Below are 15,814 nucleotides of genomic sequence, written 5' to 3' on the forward strand. Positions count from 1 at the left end.
ACTTCAAAGGCTGCCCCCACAGTGACCACTTCCTTCATTAATAGCAGTAATCTATGGTTACAGAGTCTGGTAAAAGTTGAGTCAATTGAAATAAAAAAAAAAAAAAAAAAAAACCACCAGGAAATGGGTACACATCAGTGTTAGAGGGAAGGCTAAACATGGTTAGCTGGAGGCCTGAGTTCAATCCCTGGCTCCAAATAAAAGACCAGGTAAGTAACAACTGGGGTGGTACATAGGTGTGACAACATTTGTGGAAGTGTCCTATGAATCCATTGAGAAATGCTTGTACCAAGAAGGTCTTTTTTTCAGAATTCCCTATTTCCATTCACTTCCTGCATGTGTGCATGTGTGGTGTGTGTGTGTACATGTACGTGTATATATGTAATGTATGTGGTAACCAGAGGTCATTTATGTGTCTTCTTCTATTGTTCTCCACCCTATTTTCCCAAACAAGGTCTAATTGGGTGCTTGGGATTTGAACTAAGTCCTCAAGTTTCCATAGTAAGCACTTTACCAAACACCCAGCTCTCCAGGTTTGATCAGGTTTATTTTTAAACAAATCGACATCAATATTTCAGAAACTCAAACCACTGTTGTTCGGTACAGTCATTGAGCTTTGAGATTAAGTTGGATTTTGTATGTTAAAAGGGAAAACTTATTAGAGCAATAATGTCAGATACGCTTACTGCAAAGTAAGAAAAACAAAGCAAAACCAAATAAAAATGACCCACGAATCAGAAAGCTTCCAGAAGCAGATCAGGCTCTGAAAAACTTCTCAGAAATACCATCCCCTGCCAGTATTCACAGAAAGCACCAGTTAGCCCAGAGACAGTATAATTGCTGCAGGCTAAGTGGGTATTGAGCCTCCTGTTATTCACTAAAGCTCTGTTGCCGACTTGTCAATCTTGGTCTCTTGGGTCCAGAACATACACCTTGTCCAAGTCATTGGCCTCTTAACACGTTGCACTTAACATATGTAAACCAGGAGGGAAATTTTCTCAGTAGTCACTGGTACTTTTGAGGTGGCCTCTGTTAGGGTTTTGTTGCTGTGAAGAGACATCATGACTACAGCAGCTCTTATGGTTCCTTACTGTCAGGGCAGGAAGCATGGCAGACATGGTGCTGAAGGAGCCAAGAGTTCCACAGGCAGCAAAGGACACCATGTGCCACACTGGCTTAGTTTGAGCACAGGAGACTTCAAAGCCCGCCACCACAGTGACACACTTCCTCCAACAAGGCCACACCTCCTCACAGTGCCACTCCCTGCAGGCCAAGCAGTCAAACACTAGTGTTTATGGGGCCATGCCTATTCAAACCACCACAGAGGTCATGCTTTATTTATAACTTTCTAGTCATATGAGACCAAAGCAAAAGGTAGTGCTACTAAAGGCATAATAGCTAGATGGGGATTGTTTTGCATTTTGTAGTTAGCCTACTGGTTTTTGGGCTTGCGTCCATCACTTCCCGGCTATGTGACTTTGGCAAATTGCTTTCTGCTGCTTCAGTCTCTTTATGAAGTTGCTTGCAATATCATCTTTGTATGGAGTTCTGAGGGGCACTGAGTGGAAATATGTGAACAGCCCATCGCCATCACCATCTAAGGGCTGGGTTACTATTATTGTTGCAGGCTCACCAATTCGCACCAACATAGCACCCAAGGTATGGGGCAGGAGACTAAATCTCCCGTAAAGCAGAGACTGGCAGATTTTGGATGAGGCTCATTGTGTTGGGATTCACTCACTCCCCACTCCTGCAGCACGGTGAGTTGAGTGAGTTGCTTTGCCTTTTGACTTGAGCACGACCCAACTCTTACTGAGGGCTGACACTGTTTCTTGGTTCTGCAGCCGAGCTTGGCCAGTTCACATTCGCCATCCTTCTGTTCACGTGGGTAGATTTGGCGATGGGCATCCGATCTCAGCCAGAAGGCTAATGCTGAATCCTGGGATGTCTGTTGGTGCTACTGAGGAGCAGCGGCTCTTCTCTGCTGCAGAGGCTAAACTGATAAGGCAGCATGATTCTGCTTCCAGCCTCCTGAGAGAGCCTGCCTAAGATTTAATCCCACAGAGAATTGCAAAGTTGGAGACAGAGAGAGGGAAAAGACCTCAACTGACCTCATTTGCTGGCTGGTCTGGCTGGATTGATCGACATTTCTTGGTTCTGGACACATATTTACCTGTTCCCCAATCTCCCTTCAACAAGTGTAAGTTTGCTAGCTGTCACTTATAGCTGCCACTCCTGATAAGTACTTTTTTTATTTTTTGTTTTTTTTGGTTTTTCTGAGACAGGGTTTCTCTGTCCTGGAACTCACTTTGTAGACCAGGCTGGCCTCAAACTCAGAAATCCACCTGCCTCTGCCTCCCAAGTGCTGGCATTAAAGGCGTGCGCCATCACTGCCTGGCCTGATAAGTACTTTAATCTTACATACATAAATTCAAGTCATTCCAGAAGAAGGAACCTCAATTGAAGAATTGTGGGAATGTCTGTGGAACATTTTCTTAATGTTGGAGGGCTCTGCCTACTGTGGGTAGTACTGTGTGTGTATTCATGTCTCTGTGTCTGTCTGTTCTCCAAGCAGTTCTCTTTTTATCCTAAAAAAGTTCTCTGGATGGCTCATCTCCTGCAGAGCACAGGTCCAGTCTTTTATTTTACATATCAGTTCAGTCGTTTACTCCGGGTTTCCTTTTGATTATCCTGTGAATCTGCACCCCCTGAGGCCCCAACCCTTTGATTCCTAAGAGACCGCAAGCAAGCATACATTTTCCCCCCTAACTTTGCATAAGAATTCAGAGACCGCCTGCTTCCTGACCTTGAAATTACCATTTCTACCACACCTGGGCCTAACCTCACTCTGTTTTAGGCTGACCTTGAACTCAGGAATCTGCCAGCCTTGGTATCTTTCTGACAAGCTGGCTGATAGTGTAGCTACCTCTGTTCCTTTAGATTTGGGTGCCTCAGACTCATATTGCATCCTTATATTTTGTGTAGAAATTATATATATATATATATATATATATATATATATATATATATTTGAACTCATGTGTTTATAGCTCTTTCCCATAGCCTTAGGGTCCTGAAGGTCCCAACATTTGCCTTTTTTTTTTTTTTTGAGACATTAGCCACACCTGGATTTGTGCTATCTCAGATTATCATGGAGTCATTAACATTATCAGGGAGGGCATTTGAAATATGTACTTTATTATACAAACAAGCCTTATGCTCACAGCAGCCATAGATATTTCTGGAGGCTCACAGCAGGGCCCTGTTCCAGGGGCAGGAACTATGTCACTCTGTCCCCACTAGGGCCAGGCTGGGCTCGGCAAGGAGTGTTGAGGGGTTTCTGTGAATGCTTATCTCTGCTGAAACTTCTATAGGTGGTTTTTATTGGCTATAGTAGACATTGCCAGAACCAGATGTTTAAATAGTTCAACAGAGAGGAAGATGGCTTTGGAGAGAGACAAAGCCAGGGAGGTTTATTGAGAGGCCTTATGGGAAATGGATCCCATGCTGAGATGAACCAGGCTGGGCTGTGGGAGTGATTAAAGCAGGACTGTTTCCCAGCTGTTGCCCTGGTACTGCAAACACAGATGCAGTCATCACTGGCTTAGTTTCAACTCAGCCAGATGATTACAAGGCCCCCCTCCCCGCCCCTTATTTTTTTGGCAAATAGACAGGAGAGCTCAGAGATCCGCTGCCGTCCCTTTCCTGTGCCCTCTTAATTGTTGCCACTGAGATATCCAGAACCTCTGCCTCCAGGTCTCAATCCTGTTGGATATGGCCTTTCATGAAGATCCTATATCATACCTTTGCCGGGACAAAGATTCCTGTAAGCATCATAGAGTCATCTGACTTCAGTCGTGTGGGCCATCTGGAAAAGGTGCCTTACGGTCATCTGGCTGTGCTAGAACTAAGCCCAAGATTACCACATCTATATTTAGTGACTTCCTAATCACAGAATCAATAAGTATGCCTTCCCATTGCAAAGCTGGATAATCCCACTTATTCCTGTGAACATCTCACGTGCCTCTAAGAGCAATTACTCCTAATGAGCAAGTTGACTGTGCATACTTTTGATGGATGAGCAGAGAGCTTCTAGAAGGTGTGGCTGGGGTTAATCACTGGGGGGTTAAAGCTGTTTCCTTAAGCACTGCTAAGCAGGGGCCCAAGGGCTCGGTCTTGGTAGCAATCGTTCTAACTCTACTAAGGTAGATACCAATCTAATAGGAAAGCAACAGAATGCTGCTAAGGAATGGGTAGTGTCTCAGTCAGGTTTGGGGATGGAGCCAAGAGTGAGAGAAAGAGAGTGACAGAGACTGGGAGGATCAGGTTATACTAGTGTTTATTCATAAACAACAATAAAACAAATAGAAAGTGAAATGGGATCGCATTCATTCACACTCACTTATTCACCTCCAGTCTGGCCTGACTCCCATGGCTGGGCAGGCAAGACCAGCAACCTTTCCTGCTCTGCTTTGGGTCCCCACTGGAGCTTTGGTCCAGAGTTGGGGTCTGGAAACAGTAGGCTGGCTCTGGGGATGAGCCAGTCTCAACTCAATGGGGCCCCAGGATCTGGGCCAGTTGCAGTTGCCAGATTGGGGGGGGGGGCGTGGGGGGCGTGGGGGGAGGGGTTTTAAGTCTCTCTTAGCTCAGGCATTCAGCATTAGTATAACTGACATTGGGCCTCATCACCTTCATTCACACACTCCAGGCTTGGGTTCCATGGTAACATTTAGCCAATCAAAATTGAGGCATTCACTTAGGGCTTTTATCTTATCACATTTCACACACACACACACACACACACACACACACACACACACACACATACACACACACACACACACACACACACACACACACACACACAGAGGTCTGGGTTACATTTGCCATTTCTTCTATATTGCCTACATTTATTCTTTACAAGTAGGCTCAGTGAAATTGGTGTTTTGAATGTTTGTTTCTAAGTGTAGTGCTATTTGGGGAGGAAACTTTGGAAATGTTGCCCAGCTAGAGGAGGTAGGTCAGTGGAGTGGACACAAAAGGTGATATTCAACTCCCGCTTCCTGCTTCCTGGTGTGTCCTGTGAAAAGCTTTCACTATATGCTTACATCATCGTGAACCAAGTTGTCTTGGAGGTCTTTCCCTCCTTGAAGGGGGAACCCTCTGAAGCCAGGAGCCAAACTGACTCTTGTTCCATGAAGTTATGTCTGTCTGGTGTTTTGACCACAGCGATTAAAAAAAGTCACACACACACACACACACACACACACACACACACGGTCCATAGGCATATTGGGCCAATGTTATTATTCTCCCTTAGCAGCCTACACAGTACCTCTCAGCTCACAAGGAGGTAGCTTCCAGCTCAGTTCTAGGTTGGTTTCTCTGGGTTCTGTAAGCAAAGTCTTCAGCAATAAGATCTTACCATGGAGTTCTGATGGGCAACCAAGAGACCTGACTACAGGAAGTATTCTTTTGGGAGTCTCTTAAGTATCCCTGGCCAACAAGTTATGGGAAGGCGGCTCCATACCAACACTATGACTTCTGGGGACAGCATTATCCACTCGTGTAGACTATTTCCATTCAATGAAAAAAATTCTATACTTTAGTTGGCTTATAAAGTAGTAAGTTTCCTTTAGCCTTCTCCCACATCTTTAGCTGTGGTTATCGCCCCCCCGCACCCCCCCTGCCCCACCTCATACTGTCCTCACTCTTAGGCACTGGCTCTCAACCGTCCTGATGCCACAACACTTTAATACATTTTCTCATGCCGTACTGACCCCAAAAGTATTTCATTGCTACTTCATAGCTGTGATTTTGCTACTGTTATGTATCATCATGTCAGATATTCTGGCATGCAGGATTTCTGGTATGTTATCCCTGCAGGGTTCATAACCCACAGACTGAGAACTGTTGACCTTAAAGCGTCACCTCTTTAACTCCCAACCTCCATTTCTCTCTTGCTTGTAGCCTCTAGAGCTGTGCGCTCTAAATTAAGTAAAGAAATCTAAAAATCCAAAGCCGTGTCCACTTATGTTACAGAGGCAGTACAGAGGGCTGCTGTAAAAGTATCTCCTTGCAGGGTTATATAGTCCATCTGGGAGTGTGACTGTCGTCAGTACACTATGCTGGTTAGAACTGCTAAGACGAGTCACTTACATGAGGTACTGGGGCTAACCCTGTTAGGGTTAACAAAGACTGCTCTGAAGACTTGAAGTGAAGGCTGAGTGCTGCTGCAGCAGGGGGTGAGGGTAGGGGGAGGAGCTAGGAAGCCTGGAGCCGTGAAGGCCTGGTGGGGTAGAGTGAAGGCAGAGTGGGGTATAGGAGGGAGAATGGAGGCGGGGCAGCTGCCTCCTTGGAAGAATAGAAGGAATGCTGAATAGAAGGAAAGGCTGAGCTTTCTAGTGTAATTGGAGACCGGGCTGAGTTTCACTGGACTCAGCGCTTTCTCCCCCAAGTCATCTCCCTAGCCTCCATAAATAAAGACTGTAGGAGAAATTGCCCCATTTCCCAGCCACTATTAAAAAGGAAAATTTCTGGAAGAGTTAGGGGAAGGATGGAAGGAGCTGAAAGGGATGGCAACCCCATAGGAAGCCCAACAGTGTCAAGTAACCTGGACCCCTGGGAGCTCCCAGAGATAGAGCCACCAACCAAAGAACATCCATGGGCTGGTCCAAAGGCCCTGGCACATATGTAGCAGAAGGCTGTCTTGTCTGGCACCCAGTCATTTAAGGGGGAAAGGGGTACAACATTTGGGATATAAATAAATAAATAATTAATAAAAAGGAAAATTTCTCAGGTTACAAAAGTCCAGACTCCTCTGATAATCTCAGTGATGATAACAACAATATTGGCTGCAGTCAGTGTCTGCCAAGTGGGCTGAATTTACCAATGAGGATCAGAGTTCAAATCCTCAGCACCCACATAGACATCACCCAGTGTGACAGCCCAGCACATTGGGCCTAAGGACAATAGATGCCTGGAGTAATGGCCTAACAGTAGATGGCTGTTAGACCAGCTGGATCTGCTGTGCTTGCTGTTTAGGGAAGAGTCTGCCTCAAAAATAAAAACACAGAGCATGGTCAAGGAAGACATCCATGGACACACAAATATACACGTGTACCCCACCCCACTGCATGAGCTTCCATCCAGACAAACAAAAATAGTCACACACATGCACAGCACACACACCCACAAAAGAAGTAAAATGAGAAAAGCGGGGGAGGGGAGTTGTTCTTTCTGTAATGTACAACTGCGTCTAGGCGCAAAAGTCCGTCATGTGGAAGGACAGATGCTAGCACAGTTCATTAAATGGAAGCTAATCCAAGTCTTGTAGTCACGTTCTCGTCTCACTTTCCAAAGGGCTCCTCTCTCACACCACATATGTCGCTCTCCTAAGAACACTGGTTTCTTCAGCAACACAACTTGACTTATTTCGTCCGCTGTAACCTAGGGCAAGGGTTACCAGGTGGATGAATGAATCTGCAGTATATTGCTTCTAAGCAGCCAGGAAGGGCATGGCTCCATATCATATATTCACAAATGAATGCTTTAATATAGGAACTGGAATTAATTAATGCCTGCTGTAGAAAAGTCTATTTTGCTGCGATCATTTAATCTTATCATCTATTTTTTCTGCCCCCAAAAGCTTCTGGGAAATCCCCAGAGTGATCTATTGACCTATAAATGTGAATTTAATTATAATTTACAAGAAAATAAGCCTCCGGCATATTTTTATAGGTTTGGACTTCTCCAGCTAGTTCTCACAGCGGGAAAGGGGGAGGAGTTCTTCTGGAGGGTCACTGTGAATCCCTTCCACACTTCTGTACATGTGAAGGCATTTAGAGAAATTTTGCATTTAGTGAGGCCCGTTTATAAACTTTTCTTATGAAAATATTATAACTGCTGCAGCAAACGTGGGCACAGGAAGCGCTTGGCTTTTGTCCAAGCTACTAATTATGAACATTGTTAAATGGAAGCCACAGAGTCTGTGGTCTCCAGGTCGGGGAGCTATAGAATCTTGTTGAAAGGGAACAACTCATACATTTCAGGGCAATCACATATATTTCTAAGACCACAAATAGCTGTGGCCTTCCAGGAAAGAAAAAAAAAAAAAAAAACCCACAAAAGGTGTGAGCGCTTTTCTTGCCAAAAAGAATGTTGGGTTGAGAGGCTCTCAAGAGAGCAAGAATGGCCAACCTAGCTTTGACTGATTTGCAACTGGATAGGTATCAGTTTGAAGAAAGTGCTTGAGAGATATTTAGAAGTTATGGCTTCTTCTGAATTGTATTGGAGATTTCACCGTTCCTCTAAGGGTTCTGTGACGAGTGAACTATGGTAGGGGCTCCTGGACATCTAAAGGAGAGTGACGAAGAGGGCAGGGGCTATGCCAAAGGCAAATCAAATTTCCTGGGTTCTGCTCAAGAGCAGTGGCTTGGTATGGCGCATGTTAAGTAATATTCACTAGAGCGGCTTGCCTGTACATCACATAGCTTATTGGTGATAGATCTAGTTGTTTTGAGCCTGGAGCACACCCTGTTTGTCTATTTGCTATACAGGTTCAAGGGTATGAGTACATATAGGAGGGATTTGTAGGCAAAGTTACAGGAAGAACTAAATTCTTTTCCAATGGAATCTGTCCACTCTGGGACCGGCCTGTTTCTGAGACCCTAGCAAGGTTTCTTTCTTTCTTTTTTTTTTTTAAAGATTTATTTATTTATTATATGTAAATACACTATAGCTGTCTTCAAACACACCAGAAGAGGGAGTCAGATCTCATTACAGATGGTTGTGAGCCACCATGTGGTTGCTGGAATTTGAACTCAGGACCTTCAGAAGAGCAGTTGGGTGCTCTTACCTGCTGAGCCATCTCACCAGCCCCCTAGCAAGGTTTCTAAAGTCTCTGCTTGATTTTATTTGAATCTGTGCCGGCTGAACAGGACCAAAGTATGGTGTACAAGTAAGAAAGTTGGCTGAACTTGACCTCAAGTGAGTCTCTGTCTGTGGGGATTAATAAAGACAGGCTTGCTCCAACTGGGAGAAGGGGCTAGAGTCATTATTCCCCTCACGGGTAATCCAGAGATGAGGAATGTGGCAGATGGAGGTGAGGTACTTGGCTGGGAGCACACAAAATGGTCTGAGAGGGGTTTAAAGGGAACACAGGACTCAAGCTGGCCAGAATGGAGTCCTTTAAAGCCACACATGCCTTTTAACATGAAGGAGTGGGCCAACAGGGACACTTGAAAATAGCAGCAGCAACGAGTCACGGTTCACTGACACTGAGGCAAAGCCAAATGGGAAGCCTCTCTTCTGGAAGTCTCCAGGGCCTTCTGCCATGGAGGAAAACAGCTGGCTCAATCACTCTGTCACAAGACATGTTGGACAGCAAGGTGGCTGGGGCTGTGGGGGAGTGACAGTAACAAGCTGGCAGCCAAAGGAACATAGAACAGATTTATGACCTGAAAGCACAGCCCATACCACAGTGGAAGGCAAGGGGTTGTCACTTACAAAGGACCAAGAACTCGGGGGCTTTGTCAGCTGGAGAAATCAGGCAAGTCCTGTCTGGGTCTACCATGAAACTACCATGGTACCTCTGACAGTATGGAAATAACCTGGTTGTAATTGATTTATGTTTAAACCCCTTCCTCCCTGAAATGTCCCCTTCATGAGAGTTTCATGTACCCACCTCAAACTCCTTCTATAGATGAAGCTGACCTTATACTCCTGATCTTCTTATCTCCACATTATATCCTCCTTATATCCTATTACAGATATTCACCATCATGTCTAACTCGAGTACACGTGTTATCTTATTTATTTAAAACTTTAAATTAATTTCTTTTTATTTAACTTGTAAAAAGTGTGTGTGTGTGTCTATGTGAGTATCTGTAAACATTTGTATGCATTTTGGGACGGGAGGGGTGGGCATATGTGCATTTGTGTGTATGCCTGTGTGTGTATGTGTAGACAAGAAGAGGCTGTCAGATCCTTTGGAGCTATAGTTACAGGCATTTGCAGGGAATGCACACACTAATTTATTACATAGGTACTAGGATCCAAACCCTGGCCTTCGTGATTGCACAGCAGAGAGCTCTTTTGGTTTTTTTTGTTTGTTTGTTTTTGTTGTTGTTGTTGTTGCTTTGTTTTTATTTGTTTGTTTGGTTTGGTTTTTTGAGGCAGGGTTTCTCTGTATAGCCCTGGCTGTCCTTGAACTCACCCTGTAGACCAGGCTGGCCTTGAACTCAGAAATCTGCCTGCCTCTGCCTCCCAAGTGCTGGGATCAAAGGCTTGCGCCACCACTGCCCGACTTCAGCAGAGAGCTCTTAACTGCTGAGCCATCTCTCCAGCTCCAAAGTGCCTAGTTTAGAAATTAATTTTAAAGCTCACAGCTATAAGAACCAAGTATGGGTGCCTTAGATTTCCAGGCACATAAATATTTATTGACTGAATAAATCAATGTTTGCCCTTGCTGAGACACTATGCCCCTCAACGTTCTTCCTGCTTTATGTAGAATAAAATATTAAAATTATGATCAAAACACTTCTTTTAAATTATTTAACTGAAACGTAATTAAGCAACTGTCATTATCGTTTGTAGGATGTCGTGCGGAGTGCTTTGTGAGATTTCTCTGAAGCCTGACCTGCTTCTGTAATAGTGAAGGAACACGTTCGGTGCCTCGAGGTTTACCTGAACCTGACTGTACAATTAGATTTCTGCTCTTTGAGTTCACTCACTGTGTTAACTGGGGGATAAAATGGTCTTGTAGGACTTGATCAGAGATATTGCAGAAAGGGGGGAGGGACATGCAAAGCTCTTTGGCCGTCTTACTGTGTGTTCCTGGTGCAGCTGTTGACTGAAATGATTTCTGCATGCAGACACACATAGGGTCTTCAGTCTTAGGAATATCTATATTTTCAACCTGACAATGTAGTTCAACTCAGATGGTGTCTAAAATATATGAGTAATTTAGAGTTGTCGGAAATACTCATGTTTTGCCTCTGAAGGAAGCTTTGAGTCTTTGGGGGAATGGTTGGATCTGGGTTTGGGCCTACAAAGCACTAGGCTAACAAGAAAAACAGAAGTTGTCCCAGGCTACCGAAGACACAACAAGAAACTGTGGAAGCCATGCTCACAGATGGCAATCTAAGAAGTCAAGAGCTGTCAAGGACTCCAGTTGGGTCAAATGCATTGAAAATGGAGACATCAACGCATTCATAAAGGTAATGAAAGAGTAGAAGAAAAATTTCAGGACTCCATGAATATTAGACTGTGGTCTGCAGGCTGGACGCTAATGAAGGCTCAACTCCATTGACCCATTGCCCAGGGGCAGCTATTGTCATTGAAATGCAGTCATGCAATCTAACGGTAAAACAATGCAGAAGTGGGAAGTTCGTGGAGATCTTAGAGGCAATGTATGTCTAACAGAGACGAGCTTTATATAATCCCCACAGTTAACACAAACCGCCTAAACAAAGCTCCATAACAGCTCGCTGACTCTGTGCTGACAAATTAGTAAAAGTGACTTCTCAGCTGACAGCAGGGACACTTTCTTCCCGTGGCTTCCTTACAGATACTTTAAAAACGGAAGCTTAGTGACCAGCATGTGTCGGGTCATACTTCTCAGTGAGTAATATGTAGTCACGGAGCCGGACGACAGGTTCATGTTTAGTTAGCTTAGCATTTTACAGGAGAAATCCGGCTGGGATGTTTTGAAAATAATAATCTTCAGGGACTTGGCTATGTTCCTGGGGTCAAGTTTCTTTCAGCAGAAAACCTGTGTAGGATGCAGATGTTTCTCTCTCTCTCTCTCCTCTCTCTCTCTCTCTCTCTCTCTCTCTCTCTCTCTCTCTCTCTCTCTCTCTCTCTCTCTTTCTCTCTCTCTCCCTCTCCTTTCTTTTGTTCCTCCTAGGTTTTGTCTGTTTAGGTATCGTGGAGTCTGACCTTCAACTCTCAGCAATCCTGCATCTTGACTTCCAGGCACTGGTAAGAGACCCGCTCTCGACAAGCTTGCCCATCAAAACCACGCTAAAGTGGGATGGAAAGCCATCTCACTTTAAATTCAGGTATTTAAACTTATACAATAGCCTGGTAATTGTAAATTGTGTTATACAGAAGTTTAAGCCACATTTAAGCTACAAAATACAGAAGTTACTCTCTACTGCTTAAAAAATTCTTTTTTTTCCCTCACGATAGTTATGTTAGAGGTGAGCCTATAGTGAAAACAAAACAAACAAACAAACAAACAAACAAAATGATCATCATCCCAGGGCAGGTTAGAAAGACATCAGTTCGCAGTGGACATTCAGGGGAAGCCCCTTTTGCCCCCCCTCAAAGGTCTTTATGTGAATGAATGTACAAAACCAAATGGAAACAAGAATGCCAAACCAAACATTATATCACTTGAGTTGAAATATGGTATAACTATTTGTTGGGCGCTATTAAGACAACACTATTGTCCTGATCTCTGAATTGGGCTTCTCCCCCCTGAGAAGAAAAGGGGGTCAAAAGCGGGCCACCAACGCACCGCACCGCTCTGAGAACAACCACAGATTGTTCCAGCCCTAAGTCAGCGCTGGATGTCCTGACCTCAAGATATACCCTGATACCACCAAGTTCCTGCTTCCCCTTGTAGTTGCCAAAAGAAAAAATTTCCACTGCCCCATCCCTCCTGCTGAGAAGTACTTCCCCTTTTGCTTGTGCATTTAAGCCTTGAGCCTTGCTATTACAGTGAGACCTTGATGCTACTCAGACTGCTTCCATGTGTCGTTCATTGCACAAGGTTCTCGTCTCACCCTCCACCCATTTGGTTCTTAGGAGCAGGTCCCCTCGAGACCCTCGAATAACTGGACCTGCTGGAAGGGTCAATTATTGACATGTATTTGTGTATTGACATCTACATCTGACTCTCTAAGTTTTGATTATAGTTCATATATTTTTTTTTTTGTGGTTTTTCGAGACAGGGTTTCTCTGTGTAGCTCTGGCTGTCCTGGAACTCACTTTGTAGACCAAGCTGGCCTCGAACTCAGAAATCCGCCTGCCTCTGCCTCCCGAGTGCTGGGATTATATAGTTCATATTTTGAACAAAGAATGGGTAGGAAACTTTATTGATGGATGTTTCAAGTATTATTGCTTGGAGTAAGTTGTAACATCTGGAGAAGAGAAAGAAACAACAGAAGATGCATTGATACTGACTAGCATTCATTCATCCAGCAGTTCCAGGTATCAACAACTATGCTAAAGGCTCCATACTTACTGTCTATGTCAGAACTATGCTAAAGGTTCCATGAGTAGTATCTATGTCAGTCCTCTATCCGGTCAGAACCATCCTTTGCACAAATGAAAAACCGAGGCCCAGAATGGTCAAACACCTACCCCCATTTCCAGACCCGTACTCTCAAGCCTGAAAGAGGACACTTGTTAATCCCAGACACTGCACCACAGGAAATGGTGACATTCCCAGTGGGATAAGAAAATGTTCCTATCCAGAGGTGGAGGGCACAGGCCTGCTGCCTAGAAGTGAACCTTGTGGGGATGGGGAGATGACTAAGGTAGGGAAGCGCTTGCTCTCCACATGGCTTGGGGACACTCATTTTATCCCCAGCATCCACATAAAATAAGCTGGGTGGGATGGACCCCTGGGGCTCTCTGGTCACAGCAAGCTGAAGGCATCTGTGAAACATCTCATCTCAAAACATAGGGTGGCCAACTGGTGAGGAAGTGGCCATGGCCCTTAGCTTCCATCCGCACTGCACAGACACAAAGAAGAGACAGATGGATGCTTACAACGGAAGCCACGAGGCTTCTCCTCTCTATGCTTGGATGTGAAGAAGCCAGAGAGCTACTGTGGCATGTATTATATTAATAACCATATATTAATATCCCTTTATTCTTCTAGCAAATTTTTACTTCTCTACCAGTCTCTAGAAATCTGGAGTAAAATGGACATGCTGGAACAGACAACCAATCCTGCTTCCTGCAGTGACAAGGTCCATGAGGTGGAAGAACAGGGATGAGGGGTGCCTAGTCTGCATGGAATGGAGCCAATGTGACGGCTGTGAGGCAGGAATAAATACAGTCTAAGCTATTGTGCTTGCCCTTTTAATTAAAAAAGCCAATCCCCACTGCAAAGGTTGGACGTGTATAAGACTTGTAAGTATGTTCTCACTGTATGATGTGCATGTGAATGCATGTGGTGTGTGTGTTTCTTTCATTCAGCTGATAGTCTGGGTGACTTCAGTCAGTCTCAGAAATGTCTGTACCTATGATAAAGGTTACTTGAGAGGGAGAACTGGGGTTTTGAGGAAGAGTCGCTGTCTATGGGTCTCAGGTACATCTTGGGTAGGTGTAGCAAGCCTTCTCAGCAGCCCACTCACTGTGGGGCTGAGGACATTAATTCACAGAGGAACGGAAACTCGGTCTGTGACCTCTACCCAGGAAAACCTTTGACCAGCTCAGGAGTGGAACAGAGACCCCCACTCCATCTGCTGTCTCTCTGACCTGTTTGGCTCCTTGGTGAAAGGAGGAGCTTCGTTAGTAACCACAGGGAAGCCATTTCTTATCTCACTGTGGAGTCAAGGCAGAGGTGACTGATGGAGAGAAGAAACTGCTGGCTGGGAGCCTGGCTCTGTGGAGAGATTTCCAGGGCCAGGAGAAAAATGCCCTAACGAGTTTAATAAAGACTGGAGGAGGACACCTGATCCACTTCAAGACAGCTCGCTTTCTTCCCTTCTGGTGAGTTCTAGAGTTAGATGCAAGAGATCTGGCAGATGTCAGGGGAATCTGTGTGGGACCGAAATCCAGAAACAAAACAAAACAAAGCCCTTAGAGGCGAGTGGCTCCCAGTCAGGTTTCATACCATGAGCAGAGTTGGTAGGGTCCCTTAAGTCCGTATGAAAAGTCAGTTTGTTTATGTTCTATTGATTTTATTAATTGAAAACTAAGTGGAAATCATAATTGTTTCTCTCTTGGAGACCAAGTGCTCAATTTACAAAAATGCTCTGATATTTTAGAGCAACTCACGTGTAACTATAAGCCACAAAGAATTCAGGCAACATTTTCTTTCTCCTCACAGAGGTACTGGCTGCCTCCAACACCCACTGGAGTTTTCATGAATAAAACATGGCCAAGCAACACCCGGTGCAGGGGTGGGAGGGGATGCGGGGCGGTAGTTTCCCTTGTAGTATGAAAGGAATTAGTGTAGTCAGTAAGAAAGGAAGCTGTGTGTGAAACCTCAGAGCTCTACCCAGGGTTCCCACCCAGGGAGGCTGAAGATAGCAGAGAAGACAGAATCCTAGTGTGAGAAGCAGGCCTGAGTCAGGAGAAGGCTGCCACATGGATTTAACCCTGAGACTCCGTAGTGTGTCACACGATCTCTTCCATAACAACCCAGACTCCATAAATACATAATAATAAATAAATAAAATCCCAGAGTTGCCCACCTCCAACCAAAGGCAATTTAAAAGATGTAAAAAGGCTAGAGCAGCCAGTTTTTGTTATGATTGATACCTGAGATGATCAACTTAGAAAGAAGGACGGTTTATTCTGGTAGCTGTGCAGGTTGTAGTCTGTGACTGGATGGTCCTCTGCTGTAGGAAGAAGCAGCTGAGGCTTACAGTCAAGTCAGTCCAAACAGGAAACATAGACAGAGAAGGAAAGGAATTCTGTGTGTTTTGTAGAATGCAAACACGAACCCATTCACACGTGGCTGTGTTTAGCTGTGCCTGTCAATTTGGGGTCAGACACAGAAATCATCCAAAGCCTTAGTATAGATATGGGAAGCCTGGGAGATACCAGGCACAGCAGGCCACTTGAGCCG

The sequence above is a fragment of the Mus caroli genome, unplaced genomic scaffold (assembly GCF_978045245.1).
Source record: "Mus caroli unplaced genomic scaffold, Mus_caroli_1 scaffold_3, whole genome shotgun sequence".
NCBI classification, from domain to species: Eukaryota; Metazoa; Chordata; class Mammalia; order Rodentia; family Muridae; genus Mus; species Mus caroli.